This window comes from Dasypus novemcinctus, chromosome 1 (genome assembly GCF_030445035.2).
Source record: "Dasypus novemcinctus isolate mDasNov1 chromosome 1, mDasNov1.1.hap2, whole genome shotgun sequence".
Classification (NCBI taxonomy): Eukaryota; Metazoa; Chordata; class Mammalia; order Cingulata; family Dasypodidae; genus Dasypus; species Dasypus novemcinctus.
The window spans coordinates 157,001,601-157,021,871 of NC_080673.1; the positions used below are offsets into that span (position 1 = coordinate 157,001,601).

The 20,271-nt window shown below is 41.2% G+C and overlaps 1 protein-coding gene and 1 non-coding gene across 3 annotated transcripts in view; one reads left to right on the forward strand and one right to left on the reverse strand.

Moving 5' to 3' along the window:
• The first annotated feature begins 2,279 nt into the window (after positions 1-2,279).
• TEC (tec protein tyrosine kinase) overlaps positions 2,280-20,271 on the forward strand; it is a 118,438-nt gene continuing 100,446 nt past the window's right edge. The window contains exon 1 of one of the 2 annotated variants that reach the window (XM_012529526.4): positions 2,280-2,353. The gene's annotated coding sequence lies outside the window, so the exon portion shown is untranslated. The remainder of the gene's footprint in view (positions 2,354-20,271) is intronic. The other variant, XM_004469762.3, reaches the window with a different exon arrangement.
• LOC111766880 (U6 spliceosomal RNA) lies at positions 9,129-9,230 on the reverse strand. The gene has a single exon (XR_002798816.1). It is a non-coding gene; the product is annotated as a U6 spliceosomal RNA (small nuclear RNA).

Here is a 20,271-nt window from a genome sequence, read left to right on the forward strand (position 1 = left end):
TTGCATTTCTTTATTAACTGACTATTTTTATTGACAGCCTGACAGCCAATACTATTTATATATTTTGCCTAAACATTTTCTCATTATTGGGCATTTAATTATTTTATTATTATAAATGATCTTATAAACATATTTTGTATAACTTTTTCTCTTTTTTTTGAATTATTTATTTAGCAGCTATTCCCAAGACTATGATTATTGATTTTGTGCCCTACATTTAAAAATCTTTCCTTCATTCTGTGTAGGTCCAAAGAAGTAACTAGTTTCAGTACTTCACGGAGAGGCAGACTTATCACACCATCAACAATGAAGTCATCTTCGTGTAGAAATGATTGATAGTGAGATGAATACCTCTTTCAGGAAACACTATAATGCTATGGAAATTACCCCAATTGTCACTGATGGGTTATGTTGATCTAGGTGTTTTGCTTACAGAGCAAGCCTCTCTGGTTTTCTTGAGAAGTAGAGGGACAATAAAGACATTTTCCTCTTTTAATTTTAAACGTTTAAAAGGGATTAAACAGGCATCTGAGTTTGCTGCCCTTTCATCAAACTTCTATTAAGTCAAGAATATGAGCCCACCAGAGTTACCCAGCTAGCACCGAGCTAGCACAGGCTAAGTGAATTGGAAATTAGTTCTTCTAATCACCTAATATCAGTTAACTCTTAATTCAGTGGTTTTTTCCTTTTTGGGATTAGTCAAATCTAATGAAAGCTCTAAATTCTCCCACATATACATATATGGATAAGAGCATTTTTTTGGAAGAAGATTTTTAAACTTTATTACTTTAATGATATAACTCTCTACATACACAAACACATGCTTGTTTTCTTTTTTTTGCATACAATTTCAGAAGGGTGTGCCTCCTGCCCCCTTCCTGCCAAAGAACTCTGCTCTGGGGAAATGGTGTTAACCAGTCAAAACAAGTGTCTAAATAGGACAGGAGGGCAGGGAAGGTTGGGGTAGGGACAGGAGATCATTAAAGCGAAATTTTAACCAATTCATTCTGAGTACAAATCGTGAGGCCCTCATGGGAGTGAAAGAGGAATCCGAAGGCCTTGTTTCAAGTCTGTGCTCCCTTCCCATCCCCCTTTTCTTAACTAATTCTGTGACTTCGGACAAGTCACTACACCTCTCTGACCCATGGAATTTTGTTAGACTTCTTTCTGGCATTATTGTACTCATTAGAGGAGATATAGTACCAACTCCCAAAGGAGCATGCAGTATAGTAATTATTACTTGCACTTACCATTCCCAGGTTCCCATGCATCTTCAAGTTGACTGGCCTCCACGTCCACCATATCTAAAGTGGCTGGGGGCTTTCAATTCCATCACCCTGCTTTATTTCGGTCAAGACACTTCTCATGTTTGAAATGATTTTTTTTTTCTTGTTTATTTCCTGTACTTCTCCCCACCGTATAATAAAAGTTCCTTGGTGGGCAGAGCCCTTGACCTCTATTTCCCAGACCTGTAACAGTTCTTCTTGGTGGACACTCAAAAGTTTTGGTGAGTCAAGTAGCAATGGTTAAAAGCGTAGACTGCAGAAGAGGACCACTGTGTTGAATTTCAGCTTCTCAAGTTACTGGTTGGGTGACCCTGGGCAAGTTATTTAACTTCTCTATGCCTTAGTTTCCTCACACGTACAATGAGAGATTCTAAATACCTCTTTCCTAGTATTATTAATACATGTGAAGAATTTAGAACAGTGCCTGTCTTCTGTAAGTGTTGGTTCCTACTCTTCAATGAGTGAATGAAGTGTTAACATGTTAATAATGAGTGCAACTGACCTTCTCCGAGGTCCTAAGTGTGACAGTAAAATGACTTGTTCTTTTTGTAAAACTCGTTGCTGCGCTCCACTGCACCGCGTCACGCGCCCAGCCCGCCACCCCATTGCGGAAGGGGAGGTGCGTTCTCCGACGACAGGGTCCCCAGTCCCCCACAGGTGTTCTCCGGGGCCGGGGCCGGGGACCTACGAGCCCTCGCGGACCGTTCCCCTGGGAGAGGAAGCCCGGACGTGGGGGGCTCCAGCGCCGCGCTCGGTAACACTAGGGACGCCCCCGTGGCTTCCCCGAGAACCCAGCCGGGACGCGGGATCCGTGACTAGCGCGTCCCACCCATTCAAGCCGCACTCGCCTTTCGGGATCCGACGGGGTGGCGTGGAGAGGGCAGTGGAGCTTGGAAACCGCCTGGGGGCGGTGGCCTCCCGACGCCACAGGCCGCAGCGAGCCGGGGCGGGGCGGGTGGCGCGACCGGGGCGGAGACGGCGAGCGCCGCTCGGCACTCTCAGCCGCGGCGGCGCTGGCGAGTCTTCACACCCCGCGGAGCTCGGCGCAGCCCGCGCGCTACAGCCAGGTAAGGGCGCCGCGGGCCGGCGGGGGCGGCCGGGGCCCGCGGGACTGCGGGCGGACAGGTCAGGACCGGGATGTGCGCAGCGAGAGTTCGTTCTCCCATCCCCAGAGGCGGACCCTGGCGGATTCGGGAGATTTTCACCCCTCCGGGCCCCTTTGAGCCCCCTCCCCCCTCGGTCCAGGAAAAAGGGACCGACAGGTGCGCGCCCTGGTGTGCCGCGCCTTCCCGACTCCCGGACTCCGAGGCGGGGCTCTCCCGAGGAGCAGCTGCCCCCTTTCCTCTCGGGTCTCTAGCCGAGGTCGTCCCACCGTCAAGTTCAGCGTTGGGTTCAGTGCCCAATTGCGCCCGCAGAGTTGATTCCTCCTCTTCTGGGCTGCAGTGTAGTCTTGATTGAAAGTCGGCAAATTCGACAGAGACTTTCCGCAATTGCGCGTGCCTGAGTGCCTCACCATACCAGACTCCTGTGTGTGTATATATATACATGTATGTATATGGAGAGAGACGAGAGAGCGCCAGCCCTTTGTGTTTGAGTCTTGAGAACAGATGTGTTGGAAAAAGGAGGGCCTTGACCCGGACGTGTGCACTTTTCCTCTGGTCCTGAATTCCCTTAGGATTTAATTTTTTCATGGAAGAATAACACGTTGCTGTGTACCAGTTTCGGACGCAGTCTGATCTGTTGCCATTCTTCGGAAACGTAGTATTTGATTAGAAGGGTTGATCTCAGTGTAAACTTGGAATAACAGGATAGCCGGTGGTTAAGTGGGTCTGAAGCTTGTCCAACATAAAGTGCTTTGTTCACGTGCTCTGTATTTTTCCAGTGAATGCCCATTTTCCTCTTAGGAAATTCTGAGAATTTACTCCCTCCTGGAAGTTTCTCCCCTAAAGATCTTGGGGGGGCGGGGGGGGGGGAAACCCCAGCAGATATCCCAAGTAAGCTTTGGGTTTTAACAGGTTAGTTTGTGACAACGGTAGCTCCTTAGTCCGCAAGAATCACACGTTGTATGGAATGCCGTGACTTATATGGGGAAAAGGAAGTGTGTGTCTAATTTTCTCATTTATTTTAAAGTATTTTAATATTTAGTTACAATTTCAGCTTTTAAGAAAGACCCATACTTTCCCTCAGACTCCAATTAATCTGTTGATCTATTTTACTACTCTTGTCAACTCAAGATGCTTATTACAGAGTGTGTTAATGATCTCGATTCTTCCCACAAGGGTGTGTACATTCTGGTTTGTGGGACTGTATAGAGCAAGTGTTGTAAACATATGCAAATCAGTGCTTTGCTCCAGTTGGCAATACCTTTGCCCCACATTGTCTTTATACTAAAATTTTCACATCTTTACAAGTAGGAGGGAATATTAATGTATATACTCCAGATTTTCAACCTGCTTACCTATGTATACTGTGTCTAGACAGTCATCATGTTTCCTTAGTAGCTAAACTCAAGGACAGGTCTGTGTTTTATCAAACCATAGTAAAGCCCAGAGAATGGCAATCTTTGCTCTGTGAAGCTGACCCTTGAGAGGGTAGCTGGAGGGGTTATGGGCAGTGTCTGGCTCACTTAAAAAAAATTTTTTTTTATAGAGGGTATTTATTTGGAGTAGAAGCTTACAATTACCAGGCCATAAAGCATAAGTTACTTCCCTTACCAAAGTCTTTTGCCATGTGTTGGAGCAAGATGGCTGCCCACATCTTCCAGGGTTCAGGCTTCTTTGGTTCCTCTTTTTCTGGGGCTTGCTTCTCTTTCCACACAACTAAGCTTTTCTTTGTGTTTACTTCCCGGGGCTCCAACTCAAGACTCCAACGTTAAAACTCCAAATCAAAACCCCTGCCTCACTTTTATGCTTGGAGAAGAATTGCCAGCCTCTCTGCTAACTACTACTTTTTCCCCAACATGTTTGGGTATCCAGAGTGCTGGGAGTCTCCAGCCACTCCTCTGCCACAGGTTCCTCCTGGTTGACCAGTGTGGTGCTTCCTCCCCACCCCTGCTCTTCCATCTCCCTGACTTCCATCTGACCCCACCTCTCTGATTCTCACCCACAAGGAGAATCACCTTATTGCCCAGGGCAATGAGACTTCTCCCACGGGTCAGCAGGAGTGCTGTTCTGGATGCTTGGTAAATGTCTGTTGAAGACAGTACCCATCATTTTAGAGAACTTTCAGTGCTTTCTTGCTCAGGTAACATGGAGTAACTGAAGTTGAACTCAGATCAGCCACCTTGGGGACCAACTGCCTTGGTTGGACTAGTGTCATAAATGGGGTAGTCTGTTAGGAAGGAGTGAAATTAGCCCATAGTCACTGGTAATTGTAAAAATTCTCTGTACTATGTGATTATGCCATGAGAATAGCTTTGTTGAAAAAATCAGAGGAAAGAGGCATAGCTGTTGCCTCTGCTTCTAATCCTCTCTTCCACCTGGGCTTGCCTTTTGTCTCTGTCAATCAACCAGTTCTTCCTTGGACTGGGTTATAACTACTGATTTCCTCACCAAGTTTGACTGCTCAGATGATCACATTCTTCCTAGCTATTGTGGTCTAGATGTAGAAAATTATATTTTCTTTTGTTTAGAGGAAACAAGATGAATTTTTCAAAATGAATTGTCATTAGGGAACCAAAGAAAAAGTAAAAAAATGTAAAAATACAAGAGCATAGAGCCAATGTCTTTTATTTTGTTTTGTCTTTTAAGCTTTGATTCAAGTTACATAGGCATGTAGTTTAAAGAATTAAATCATTCTATAAAGTTTGCTATGAAAAACAGCAAAGAAACAACTACTTACAACTCCTTGAGCTGGTCATTTTGGTATTTATCGCTTGTAGTTGATAATTTTTTATTTTTTTTCCAGCTTTCGGCATTATCCGTTGACTTCTCAATGTGAAAGATGATGACTTGGGTCTCTTTTTTCCTCCAACCCCCAACACAAACACAGGTCCCTGTCAATAAGCAATGATTTTGGTTAGATCAATATTTTTAGCTAAGCCAAGCACAACTTTGGTTTTCCCTGGAGTTAATCATTGCTTTCTTTGTTCATTTGCTTAGTTTTCTAAATATCTGTCAGTAATTCAACCCAAAGTTCTTGACGATTTTCTAAATCTTCCTTAAAATGCATCAGGTGTTCTATCAATTTCATTTTCCTGAAGAAGCCTCTCTTGATCCGTCTGGCTTGCTCTAATCTAGACTGGTTTCCTACTGTGCATGGGACACAGCTGTCACCCTGAGACTACATCTTCATAGTAGGGATCCTGCCATCTCTTTTCTATGTTGGGTCTCCTGTTATCTGTAACCCTCATCTTCCTCTGTCTCTGTAGACTTTCTTACGTGGTAGAGCACATCTTCCAGGGGCTTCCTGGAAAACGATGCGTGCGAGTTCTATTTTTTTTGAGACTGTGAATGTCTGAAATATAGAATTTTAGGACTGAAGTGCTCCATTGCCTTCTAACTTGTGGTGTTGCTGTTAGAATTTCAAAGCTCTTCTGACTTACTTGTCAACTCAATTTTTATTTGTAATCTGTCTAACCCCTCGTGTTCCCCCCGAAAGTTTATAGAATTTTTTCTTTACTTCCACAATCCTGAAATTTCATGATGCTCTGACTTGGAATGGGTCTGTTTTCATCCATTATGCTGGGCATTTGGTGGTCTCTTTGAATCTGGAACTGTATCTTTCAGTTTTGGAGATTTTATTGAATTATCTTGTTGGTAATTTTCTATTTTCTGTAATGTTTCTTTTACAACTTCTTATTGTTCAGATATTGAATATCTTGGACTGGGCCTCTAATTTACTTACCCTCCCCCCTCTCCCCTAATTTGCATCTATTTTTTGGTTCTTAAAGAAGATTTTTTCAGTATTACATTTAAATCTTACATTGAGTTTTTTCAAGACTATAATCTTTTTATTTTTATTTTTGGGAGGTAGCTGGGCTTGAACCTGGGGCCTCATACATGGGAAGCAGGCTTTCAACACTTGAGCTACATCTGCTCCCATGTAACCATATTTTTAATATTTTAAATTAAAAAGCTCTTTTTTGTTATTCTCTGAATATACATACACATATATTTGGGGGTATGTGTATTTCCTTCTTGTTTTTCTTTTGTGGATTAGTGTCTTCCATTTTTTCCCTGAAATGCTTACTGATAATTTTTTAGGAAATTTTCTCTTTTCTGTGCAAACTCAGTTTCCCCCAAGTTGCTTTTTTTTTCTCTTTCTTTATTTGTTTAGGTCTCTATATATCCTGTTAGAGACCTTCCTTATATTTCTGTTACCCCTGATTTTTTACTCACATTTTATGGGGCATCAAAGAGCTGAAGGTGTGGATGGACTAGTTAACAAGGAACTTCACTGTAGGGAGATCTAGCAGGGCTTTTTATCTGGGGGAACTTCTGATGTCATAAAGCTTAGTTGTTTCTTTTGGGTGGTGAGAGTTCTCAGAGAAGGTTCTTGCAATTATTTCCTGGAACAAAGGTTGGGGAAAACTGGAAATTTCAGCCTCCAATAAGCAGATATTCATATAACCCCTCCCTGCTGTTTTCAGTAAAATACTCCCACCCTACCCAATTGCTTAGGGTAGCTATAGGGATCTGAGGGATCCAGCTGCTTTTATTTATTTATTTATTTATTTATTTATTAGATTTATTTTTTATTTACTACCCCCCCACCCCATTGTCTGCTTTCTGTGTCCATTCACTGTGTGTGTTCTTCTGCATCCGCTTGGATTCTTATCAGTGGCACTGGGAATCTGTGTTTCTTTTTGTTGCGTCATCTTGCTATATCAGCTCTCTGTGTATGGCAACACTCCTGGGCAGGCTGTGCTTTTTTCACGTGGGGCGCCTCTCCTTTTGGGTGCACTCCTTGCACATGGGGTTCCCCTATGTGGGGGACACCTCTGCATGGTATCGCACTCCTTGTGCTCATCAGCACTGCACGTGGGCCAGCTCATCACATGGGTCAGGAGGCCCTGGGTTTTAACCTTGGACCTCCCATGTGGTAGGCGGATGATCAGGTAGGTACAGAGTCATTGAGCCAAATCTACTTCCCCCAGCTGCTTTTAAAAGAGACCTTCAGTCAATACTTTTGATGTTTTTCTGTGATATACATCTTGATTATCCCTCATCCCACTAAAATGGATCTATTGTTTATTCTCTCACTCTATCCGTCCTTGTGGATTTGTACTTTAAATAAAAACAATCTACTGTCATTTTAATGGGCTCTCAGGAGGGTGAAAAAGTAGAGGTTTTTGTTCAATCTGCCATTAATGCCTGGGATACAGATTTCCTAACCAACCTTTACCTAGACATGTGTGTGTTCGGCTGTGGCAGCGTGCTGCTCTTTTCCCTGCCTTTACCCACAGTAAACATTTTCTAATCATTCCTGGCAGTTTCTTTCATGGAGCCTGACTTGGACCTCAGATTCCTTGTAACATTCTAAGCATCCACTGCCAATTCATCATGGTTGTCAAGGGAGGCAAAACCTGTCTCTGTCCTAGCTTGGGTGGTACATAATTTATTGGTCACAGTCTTTGTTCCTATTTCTGTAATCCATTTTATCTGGGAGAACTCATTCTGCCACCTTGGCCTCTGAAATTCTTACCTTTTGGGGAAGCTCAGCATCCACAAGTCTAAAATTATTTTAATCTGAAAAATGGGCCAAGTGTTGTTGGTGACCATATGGCCTCAAAGGAAGTTGCCATTATTTCCTTCTGGAGGCCAGTTTAGCACGTGATTGCTTTACCAGCAGCAGCGTTCTCTCTTCCTGTTTCCAAGCTTGTACCATACTTGGAATGTGCACCAAGTTCCTGTTTCTGGCTGGGCTGAGCAGAGACACTGGCCTGCCTTCCTCCTCTCCATGATCACAACTTTCCCAGGCCCATTTACCTGTTGAGTCACTCCTCATGCTCCCTTACGGTAGTATGACCTTCTAGCTGTCTATCCTAATACTAACATTTATGATGCCAGCATTACTTTATGCTTATGCACAGAGCAATGGTAGAGTCAGCTCCCACTCAAGTAGGAAGAGCATTGTTTCAAATCATCTTCTATGTACAGAAGAAGCAAAGCTGTAAACTCCCATGAGAGTGACTATTCATTGGGAATACAGAAAGCACGAATGCTGGAAATTGCTACAGTGGTGCAGATGCAGTAGGGACTTGTTCTCCGGAGGTTGACATGGAAATATACGGCAGTTAGAAAAGGCTTATTCAGTGGACCCGACTAGGTAGCATGATGAACCAAAGCTTGGCCATGGCAGCACCTGCAGCATTCATTCCCCCTGCTGTGCTTCTGCAGACATCCTTCCCTTTTCTAAGTGGAACCTTTGAAGTCATTACAAGTACTTCAGGTTAGTTCTTTTTATCTTCCCAAGTGGATTGTAAACTCACCCTGGAGAACACATTATCTAATAAATACTTGATCACTGTACTAATTGAATTTTCCAGATAATTTTAGATACCTTGCAGTTAAGGAAAAAAAAAGTTATTTGATCTTAATTATCCAATTTGTTCCCAATAGCCTAAATTAATTTTTTTTTTTTTTAGGTACTGGGGGCTGGGGATTGAACCCTGGACCTCATATGTGGGAAGCTGGTGCTCAACCACTAAGCCACATTGACTTTCTTAAGTTGTTTTTTTCGCTTGTTTCGCATGTTGTTTGTTTTTGTTTTTTTCAGGAGGCGCTGGCAACCGAACCTGGGACCTCCCATGTGGGAGACAGGAGTTCAACCGCTTGAGCCACACCTCCTCCCAAACTTCATTAATCCTTTTTTTTTTTTTTTTTGCACCTAATTAAAAAAAAAACAACGGAATGCCTCACCAATTTGTGTGTCATCCTGCGCAGGGGCCATGCTAATCTTCCCTGTATTCTTCCAATTTTAGTATATGTGCTGCCAAAGCACAAATTGATTCTTGATTAGACTTTCAGTTCACTTTGGCAATATAGACTGAAGTTACAGCATTCAGTTTATTTTTTCCCAAGTGTTTTGTTTCTTATATTTTAAAGAAAATATTCTTTGCTGAAAACATTCTTGAAAGGACAACATATATTATTATTATTTCCCACCCAAATATTTCTTCTCAGTATAGCATGATTGTCTTGGTTTTTGTGGCTAAGAATGGCATTTGGAGGAGGGAGGTATGTGAGGATTAGGTCATCTAGTCTGGTGAGTTTTAAGTTTCTGAAGGAGGAAGCCCTCTGTTTGGATTTCAGCCATATATATATATTTTCCTTTTGTAACTGAATGACTCTTTTTCAAGGTGAAAAGCTTGTGAAACGCTTAGCTATGGAACATCGAAATGACAGACTTCAAATAGTTATATACTTTATGAATTATTTATACTGCAAAGCTCTGTTATTCTACTCTCCTTATCTTTCATTTTTGTGATGTTTTAACCTGATTTAATAGGAATAAGTTTTATTTTTTTGTCTTTGCCCTACAAAGAGTTCCTGCAATGTCTTTTCTGTTACTGTTTCCTTAGAGACTTTGATGTCCTTATGTAAACCCAATATTATATTTCAACCACAATTAGTGGGATCTCCACACTATCACCCAGAAAATAAAACTATGCCTTTTTTTTTCCCTACAAAAGAGTAATTTCAAGGTTTATTTTTCTGTAAGTAAGATTTAAGTATGTTGTAAAGTTAGTTTTTATTATTGGGCTTATTTTGTTTTATAGAAGGTGGTTGGCTTACTTGAAAATTTTTCTGCTTAGAGGGTGATAAAATGCTTCATTCATTAGTCGTGCAGAAAAAAATTGGATTTATGAATGCTGTCAGATATATACATTTAGATATAATGCATTTTAACTTTTAAAAAGGATTTTCAGTTTCTCTGTCACTAATATTTAAACCAGTTATAGAAGCATCACATTAAAGAACTGTTTTACACAGCATCTGAAGTCTAAACCAGAAGATGGCTTTGGGCTTAGAACTTAGAACTTAGACAAATCCTCCTGCCTCCCCTAGGCTAAGGATAAATTTCTGGGATATGACTAAAGGTTTTTAGACTCTTATACTCCTTGGACCCTTCCTGCCATCATTAGAAAAAAAATGTTTTGTAGAGTTTTATATATTGATTGTTAAAAAAAATTTAAACAATACTTACAAAGAAGAAACTAAAAATAGTCCTGAACCATTCCTGAGAGAATCTTTGTAGAAACCCTCTCAGTCATTTCTATCATGCTGTGATTTTTAAACAAACCTTTAGCAACTTCCTGGAAATAATTAACCTTAAGAGCATTTTGTGCAACTGCTTAAGTAATTCCAAATTCTATAATCTTAGTTTATATACATGCCATTATTTTATGAGGTTACCAGTTAGTTCATGCGTCATGTTTGGGTAACATTTTTTTCGAGGCATTTTCTTGTAGAAATGATTACTAATTTTAATAATTAGGATATTCTGTCATGTTAATATGTAATTGTGGTAACATACATATTCTATAAAATACTTTTTTCCCCTTTTGGAGATTATTTCCTTGGGGAATATGTCTCAAAACACTATTGTGGGATTAAGGATTTGTAGCATCTATTAATCATTGTCAGAGGGACTCAAACTGATAATTTTAAAAAGCTCAGCAGCTATATAAAGTTACATGCATCTTCTATTATCCTGTTTCTTGACCTTTGAGATCAACAGCATCTCCTTAGTGTGAGGACAGAAAGTGTAGTTCAGATAAAGGTGGGAAGAACCAAGCCCCGTTGCAGGGGCTGTTTACTTGTTGCTAATGCCTATAGCCTTATTTCTTTTCATTTGATGTCTGGTAAGAAAAGTTTCCAGGAATCAGTAACAAAAGTTGCAGAGGTTGTTATGGCTATCTGTGAAATTACATTTAACCGCTGTGCCTGGTCCAGGGTTCATCAACCATCCTGTAAGCCAGGAAGTCATCGTTCAGTCCTTTCGTTCTTAGGGAACGCCAACACACACCCATTTCCCCGTTCCTGGACTGCATGAGTAAGCAGGGTTTAGCAGGAGGGCAGGGCAACCAGCAATACTCCGTAATGGGTGAATTCCTAATTAGAGTTTTCCTTTGACTTCTTTCTGGATATTATGTTTTAATGTTTACAGTCTAGACTAAATTTCTAAGTCAACTATTAACTGGAATTATGCTCTCATGCTTCAGATTTCCTTCTATTAAACAAAGCATAATGACATAATTAACAGTCTACTTCAGAAAGATTCGTGGCCTAATGCTTGTAAAGGACTTCGAGCTTTTTTTCTCAGAGGGTTTTATACACGTTCGTGATTAATGAGATGGCTTGCTCTATTTGGCAAAAGGCATAACTATTATGCCTATTTTGTAGATGAGAAAAGTGAGCCTCATAGAGGACAATGGCTTGTTGAAAATCAGGGTAAATTTAACTTAGTGTTTATGGAGTTTTCCTTGAACTTTGTGGAACAAGTGGAATATAAAATAAATTCTGCATAATGTGTGTGTGTAGGGAAAGTGGATGTTACATTTTTAAGTAACCATTAACTTTTGCTGGGATTTAAGCAACCACAACCTTCTTTGTCAGGGCATTTAGGTAAAAATGAATCCATCTGAACTTGCAGAATATTGAGTTTCCAGTTTTTGACTCAAGAAAGGGATTCGGGTACTATTGTCAACTCTTGCCCAAAGATATGCAGTAAGTGTATGACTTGGAACAAAAGTGCTAACTAAATCTTGGCTGTTGTCATAAATAATTAAGAGATGCCATCTCACCTGTTTTTACAATACCTTAGCATCTAAGATAGTTTCTATGGTGTTCATTGTACCTTAAAGTCATAATGGTCATAAAGAAAAGCAAATAAATTTATCAATGGGATGGAAGGTTATGTATAACACCCCCAACAAACTCCTCAGTTTAGAAAGATAACTGCGATGGAAATATATGGACAGATTGCCCCATTTTTGCACCATGACATTCATTCTGAGCTATATAATACATGGAAAACTTTTCATTTCCACATTCTTTATTCTTAAATAATGAACCCTCCTCCCTCCCTCCCCAACCCCATTAGATGTGCTAGGCTCCATGCTCAGCACTTTCTGTGGATTTCCACATTTAATTCTCCTGACAGTCCTGTGAGGTGGACAAGATAATTTTTAGCTTTTTATAGCTGAAAAGACTGAAGCTCCAGAAGGTTCTCTACTGCTTGATAAGTGGTAAGTGGTAGAGCCAGAGTGTGGAACAATGCAGTCTGACTCCAGAGTTATACTCACTGAGCTCTGCTCTTCTCTTCTTCCTGTTTTATTTTCCCTTCTGGTAAACAGAGTTGGGCAACCAAGAAGGTCTGTTTCAAAGAAAAGCAAAGCAACCTGTTCCTCTGGGTATCACCCCAAACCCCTTAATTCTATAGATCTTAAAATGACTTTCATAGCAGATTTGTAGAACAGAAATTTTCTATGGGGCATGCATGTAATTTAAAATTTTCTAGCAGTCACATTAAAAAAGAAAAAAAAACAAGTGAAATTAATTTTAATAATACAGTTTATCTAAATATATAAAATATAATTGTAACATGTATAATCATAATCAACATAATGAAAATTATTTAGAGAAATTATGTATGTACTTGATAAGTGTGCTATAATATGATATCTTATGCAGTGCAATGAATAAAGTGAAATACATTCCTACCAAAACAATAAAGTTGTGGTTAACAGAAAAATATATTGCTTCAGTTAAAAATGAAATTAATTAAAATTAAATGAAATGAAAAATATAGTTCTTCAGTTGCAGTAGTCACATTTCAAGTGCTCAGTTGCAAATATATGGCAAGTGACTACCATTTTGGATAGTGCAGCTCTACTGTAAAAGATACTCTATGTCTCCAAAGATTCAGGGATTCCCAGATATTCCACTCCCTCACCCCTCTCAGCCAGCTTTATACAGTATACAACCTGTACCAGTTGTACAGGTTGTATACTGCAAAACTGGCTTGTCATTTACATTGTATTCATAGTAGATTTGTTTATTTAGTGCCACAGTTTGTTTTGGAAGATGAAAGTAAATTCTCTAAAGGCAGAAACACTTTTTCCTAATTCATGCAAAGATATTTTGGGTGAGGATGGTGGTGGTCCCCCTGTGCCTTGCTAACATTTTAATAGTTGGGCCTATTCATTATTCTCGTGTATGCTCATCACTGCCCACAGCCTGAAAATACCACAGCAGCCTCTATCAACCTTCCCTTTCCCCTAAACAGTGTCATTTGGCTGTAGTCACTCTTTGTTTTTCTTTTTTTAGATTTTTTTTGAGGTACCGGGAACTGGAGATTGAACCCGGGACCTTGTACGTGGGAAGCTGGTATTTCAACCATTCAGCTCCCCTGAGTTGGTTTTTTTCAATGGTTTCACTTGTTGTTGTTGTTGTTTTTAGGAGCTACCAGGAATCAAACCTGGGACCGCCCATGTGGGAAGCGGGTGCTCAACTGCTTGAGCCACATTGCTCCCCTGTAGTCACTCTTTATGGCAGTTTGCCTTGGAGCTGTTTGTGTCTCTTCATAACTTTATCCCATTGTCTGGCATACAGTAGATGCTCAGCACATTTATTGATTGGATTGCTTATCTCCGTGTTGACTTGCGGGCCCGTATATTGTGTCCTGAGTTGCTCTTAATGATACTTGACCCAGGACTGATTTATCCAAGTGCTGACAGGGCTCGTTCTTTCACTGAATTTTCATTCACCTTTCATGTTCTAATAATAACATTGCTATTATTCTAATAATATTAGAATATTCTAATTCTTATTCTAATAATAATAGCATTGCCATTATTGCTATTATTACTAGTAAGTAATAATAGTTATCATCGTTTGAGCACTCACTTTGTATCAGTCGCTGGGCTTAGCAATTTATATGCATTATTTCATTGAATCCTTGCAGTAGTCTTTTGAAGGTACATACTATTATTACCCTCATTTTACAATGAGGAAACTGAGGCGTTGAGAAATTAATTAATTTATCTGGGGTCACATTGCTGGTGAGTGTCTAAGCTGAAATTTAAAACCAGTTCTGTCTGACTTCAAAGCCCTTCTGTGCTTTAAATACCAGGACTGGGCTTCCCCTTTTGGTATCTGGGCCCTCGCTGTAGTGGACATTTATTATTTGCATGACCTCTTTCTTTTGGGGAACCACTGTGTACTAATTCATGTGGTTTGGGTGGGGTCGGCCTTAATGATAGGGGTGGCGGTGTGACTCAGGTTCGGCCGTTCTGAGAGGCCCCTCCACTTGGCCAAGTGATTGTCTCAGGGCTTAATACACGATACAGGCTGGCTCCGTCAGGACCCTTTTCTGCTGGAGTTGAGGGAAGGGGGTACCTTTTCCTCTGGGATAGTTTTGCTGGTAGGGTGATGTAACCTGGAGCTGCTGATGGCCACCTTGCCCTGCTATCTGGAGGAAGCTGTTTGCAACAGGAGAGAATGAGGCTGTCAGACAGAGAGAGAGAGCCCTGAGCTGTGACAGAGCATAGACAACATCATTTGAACTGCAGGATTTAGCTGTGCCTGAAGCGTCCTGAGACTTCTTGGGTATATGAGCCACCACATTCTTTTTGTTGTTTTTTCTCCTTAAATCTAGTTATTTGCATTTGCAAGAGCCCAACCTAACTAATATACAAATTTTCAGAAGTTGAACGTTTTTTTTGTCCTGAATTCCGCATTGCCATTTTCTGTCTACCCTTTGGATGAGCCCCCTACTTTTTCGGGCCTGCGCTGTGACTGGAGACCTTTGATGCCTGCAGACTCTGTTCAGCTTGAGCTTTTCCTTTCAGGTCTCCAAGCCCTGCCTTTGTGAAAGGAGGTACTGCACTCACCACCCCTCCCCAATAACTCCCTCCACCCCTATTGGCACAGCCCACACACATGGGTCTGGGTGGGATAAGGATTGTGCCATGAGTGGAGTAGTAGAGACATCAGAAAAACTACTCATCCACCTACTCTTTAAATGCTGATCAAAGACTGTTGAACACTTAACTTGTTGGGACTCTGACACCACCTGGGATCTCAGCCAGCTTAGGGCTCTAGGCCTTGCCTCTTATCCCCAGTTTCCTTGGCTCCCAGCCTTTCTGATCGGCTGTCTTCTAATATACTTTCAACCCCCCATGATTGTGAACTTCCATTTTTCTGCTCGCTTCCTTCCCACATCTTTCCGGTGGCCCTCTGAGAGTATTGTTCCATTGTGAATCAACTCTCCCCCACCCCAGCCTCCTCACAGAATGAGAAAACTCCTTTGCCTGCAGCTCTCTCTGCCAGAACCTTCTCTTGGCTTCCCTTGCTGCTTTCAGGGCATCACACTTCATGAGTGAGCCCTTTATCCTTTGAAGTTCAAGCCATTCATGCAAATACTCTCTCAGTCTCCTTTTGCCACCAACCTCTTGGCCTTTCTAATGGGTTCGCCTGGTTGAAAGCCTTTGTCCCTTCTCTCTGGTAGGTTCACACCTTGTCTTCCAACTCTGCCTTCTCTTCATTCATGTATACCGTCAACTTTTTATGTCTGACTTCAGTGAGTTGCGCAGTGGCCTTTGGGATGGTAAAAGGGACAAAATGGAAAACAAGGGAGACTTCATAAAGGAGAGAAGTTGTGATCAAGACCTTGAAAAATGAGTAGGATCTCAACAGGTAGTTAAAGAGGGAAGAGCCTTCTTAGCCAGCTCGAGCAGATGTGTGAAAAAAGACCTGGTGTGTTTCTGGGCTTGACCACTTGCAAAGAAGTAGCAAGAAATGAAGAGGGTGCCCAGATTGGATTAGGCATGAATATATTTGCTTAAGATTAAAAAATTGGGAGTGGGGAGCAGACGTGGCTCAAGCAGTGGAGTGCCTGCTTCCCACATGGGAGGACCTGGGTCTGGTTCCTTGTGTCTCCTAAAAACAAAAAAAACAAGCAAACAAACAAAAAAAAACCAAGTCAGGGATCTGATGTGGCTCAGTGGTTGAGCACTGGCTTCCCACATGTGAGGCCTCAGGTTCAATCCCTGGGCCCAGTACCTCAAAAAAAAAAAAAAAAAAAAAAAAAGGGAACTGCTTCTCACATGGGAGGCACTGGGTTCTGTTCCCAGTGTCTCCTAAAAAAAACCATAAATAAAACAAGAGTGGCAGTTTGATATTATTTATGAATCCCCAAAGAAGAGAAAAATTAAGTTTATAAACTGATCTGTACCTCTGAGTGTAATACCCTTTGATTGTTTTAAATTCGAGGGTTTTAAGTTTACTTGATAAAAGGGTAGGGCTTTGATTTGACCATGTCAATAGGGCATGACTCATGGTTGAGTCCCTGCCTCCTTGGTGGGCTGATATAAATGGACACTCACTCTAGAAAACTCAAGAGGGAGAGAGAGAGCTCCATAGACACTGAAGAAGAGAGAACTTTGATCCTGAGGCCCTGGGAAGAGAGATGAACCATTTACCTGATGGTTTGCAGCTGAGCAGCTGATAAAGCCTGGAAAGAATGAGCCCTTTGCCAGACTGATGTCGGATGCCTTGAGAGATGAGCCCTGTGCCAGCCTACAGCTGAGACCAGGAAGAAGCTGGACCCATGGAGCCTTAAGAGAAAGAGGAAGGAGAGACCAGGCAGTGGTCGCCTGCCCTCTTGCTTCAACACATGGCAACTGACTTGGGTGAGAAAACAATCTTGAGTTAGACTCTTTAGGGCCTTGTAATTGTAAGCTTTTACCCCAAATAAATACCCTTTTTAAAAGCCAACACATTACTTTGCATCAGCATCCCTTTAGCTGACTAATAAGTGAACAAACAAACAAACAAAAATCAACTCAGGGGAGTCGATGTGGCTCGGTGGTTGAGCACCGGCTTCCCACATACAAGATCCTGGGTTCAGTCCCGGGCACCATACCTCAAAAAAAAAAAAAAAAAAATTACAGGCATTGTGGCAATTTGATATTATTTATGAATTCCAAAAAGAGATATTGACTATGCTTGTAAACTCGTCGGTTCCCCTGGACATGATACTCGTTAATTGTATAAATTCAAAGGTTATGTTTACTTGATTAAATTAAGATTAGGGTGTTGAGTCCCAGCCCCCTTGCTTGGTGAAAAAGACATGGCAGAGGAAGAGAGACAGTTCGTTAGACACGGCAAAGGCCTGGGGAAGAGAGATGAGCCTGATAGCCTACTGCTAACCTTGTGCAGAGACCAGAGCAGCTGAGCCAGGAAGGAGGTGATCCCCAGGGAGAGAGACAAGCCTTATGCCAACCTACAGCTGAGAGCAGAAGAAGCTGGGACCATGGAGCCTTAAGAGGAAGAAGGAAGGCTGGACCCTCGCAGATATCACCCGCCACCTTGCTTCAACATGTGACCAATAACTGGGTGAGAAAGTACCTCTTACAGTACCTTGGGTTGGACTCTTTAGGGCCTTGTGACTGTAAGCTTCTACCCCAAATAAAGAGCCTTTATAAAAGCCAAAAGATTTCTGGTACTTTGCGTCAGCATCCCCTTGGGGGGCATACGTCATTTTATTGCACTTTGCAGATAATTTGATTTTTACAGGTTGAAGGCTTATGACAACCCTGCATCAAGGAAGTTTATTGGTGCCATTTTCCCAACAGTACATACCTACTTTGTGTCTCTGTGTCGTATTTTAATTCTAGCACACTATTTCAAACATTTTCGTTATAGTTATATCTGTCATGGTGATCTGTGATCTTTGATGTTACTCTTATATAATTGTTTTGGGGTGCCATGAACCACGCCCACCTAAGATGGTGAACGTAATTGAAAAATGTCGTGTGTTCTAACTGTTCCACTGCCCAGCCGTTCCCCTCTCTCTCCCCATTTCCTTCAGGCCTCCCTGTTCCCTGAGACACATCAATATTGAAGTGAGGCCAATTAATAACCCTTCAGTGGCCTCTAAGTATTCAAGTGAAAGAAGGAGTTGAACGTCTCATGTTTTAAATCAGATGATAGAAATGATTATGCTTAATGAAGAAGGCATGTATGCTGAAAGCTAGACCTCTTGCACCAAACAGATAGCCAAGTTGGGAATACAGAGGAAAAGTTCTTTTTTTTTTTAAGATTTATTTTTTATTTATTTCTCTCCCCTTCCCCCCACCCCCCTCCCAGTTGTCTGTTCTCTGTGTCCATTCGCTGTGTATTCTTCTGTGTCTGCTTGTATTCTTGTCAGTGGCACCGGAAATCTGCATCTCTTTTTGTTGCATTGTCTTGCTGCGTCAGCTCTCTGTGTGTGCGGTGCCACTCCTGGGTAGGCTGCACTTTTTCGCGCTGGGCAGCTCTCTTTGGGGCACACTCCTTGCGCATGGGGCTCCCCTACGTGGGGGGACACACCTGTGTGGCACAGCACTCCGTGCGTGCATCAGCACTGCGTGTGGGCCAGCTCACCACTTGGGTCAGGAGGCCCTGGGTTTGAACCCTGGACCTCCCGTATGGTAGGCAGACGCTCTATCAGTTGAACCAAATCTGCTTCCCCAGAGGGGAAAGTTCTTGAAGGAAATGAAAAGTCCTATTCCAGTGAACACATAAATGATTGAAAGAGAAACAGTGTTACTGCTGATGTGGAGAAAGTTTACTGGTTGAATAGAAGATCAAAGCAGCCACAGCATTCCTACACTCTGTGTGGTGGGTAAGGGTAATGGTGTGAAGAAATGCAGGACCCTCGCTCAGAGTATCTTAACTGCCATGAGGATTTCGGTCAAATTGCCTCAAATCTATTTCACAAATTTCAAATGTTAGCATCTACTTGTGTAATTCATGTCACACCTGTTGCCACTCTACCTCTTAAAGCTTTGTGACTTGGCAGAAATAATACTGAAAAGGACACCTACCAGAGTCATCTTAATTCTTATAGCTAGCAATCTGAGGAATGTTAGCGGAGTTTTAGCAGAAATATCATAAAGTCAAGACACAGGCCTTAAATAAGATGAATTTGGAGTCTCAAAATATAAATGCTTCCAGTATAAAGCTCTTGATCTTTGAGACCATTACAATACTTGCCCTATCAAGGAAGGTCCATATTGGCCTTTCTCTTATTTTTTAATAAACATGCCATTTTTTACATTACTTTATGTTATTATTAAAATAGTATTTACATTTCTGCCACATAATGGAGTGTTAAATCTTAAACTGAATTTCATTCAAGTTTTACCAAAAGTGAGCCTGACCTAATATTTAACAGATATAAACCAGGGATCATATAACCTGTCTAATCTTCTATATTTTATTCCTTTTTCCTCAGCTAATCAGAAATTAACCTTTTGAGCTCTGCTTCCATAGAAACCTAGGCTTTATTAATTAAACCATTATCAAATGTTAATATAAGAAATAACCAGCCAAGGAATATTTTTGTAATTTCTCTCTGAACTTTTATTGAAGGTATCATATAATATCTCTCATTTTTCCTTAGGATCCCATAAACTAGTTTCACTTTGGAATTTAATAATGGAAAGTTTTTCTTTTGGTTAATTGGTGTGTATCTTATTAAAAAATTAGAATTCTATGAGGCATTATGTTTATCCTGTGTTCCCTGGATTTTGAGAATATATTCTCAAAATATATTCTCAAAATATATTAAATTTAATACGCAATTACAATATATATTCTCTTTATCAATGGCTACTGGAATTGTAGCACGTTTAAATCTGACAGAAGGGAATTCAATTCTATGGGTCAGTTAGGGAAAGAGAAAGAGAGAAAAATAATTTAAGGCGTGTCAGTGATTCTGTGCACCATTCCACTTGGTGAGTATTTGCCTCAGAGGGTGTATGCACTGGAAGATGTGTGAACCTGCTTTTTGCTCAGTCTGCCCACGCAGTCTGTCATGGAAATGTTTTTCACGAGCAGCTCACTGTGCTGAATATAATTTTTGTGTTTAAATATTTTTTCTAACAAACTCATCTTGAAGCTCAAGCCAGTGACTTTAGGCAATGCTAACCCAAAAACCAAAAACCTGGTTTTCTCTGTGCATAATTTGCAAAATGGCCTCGTAATTCTCC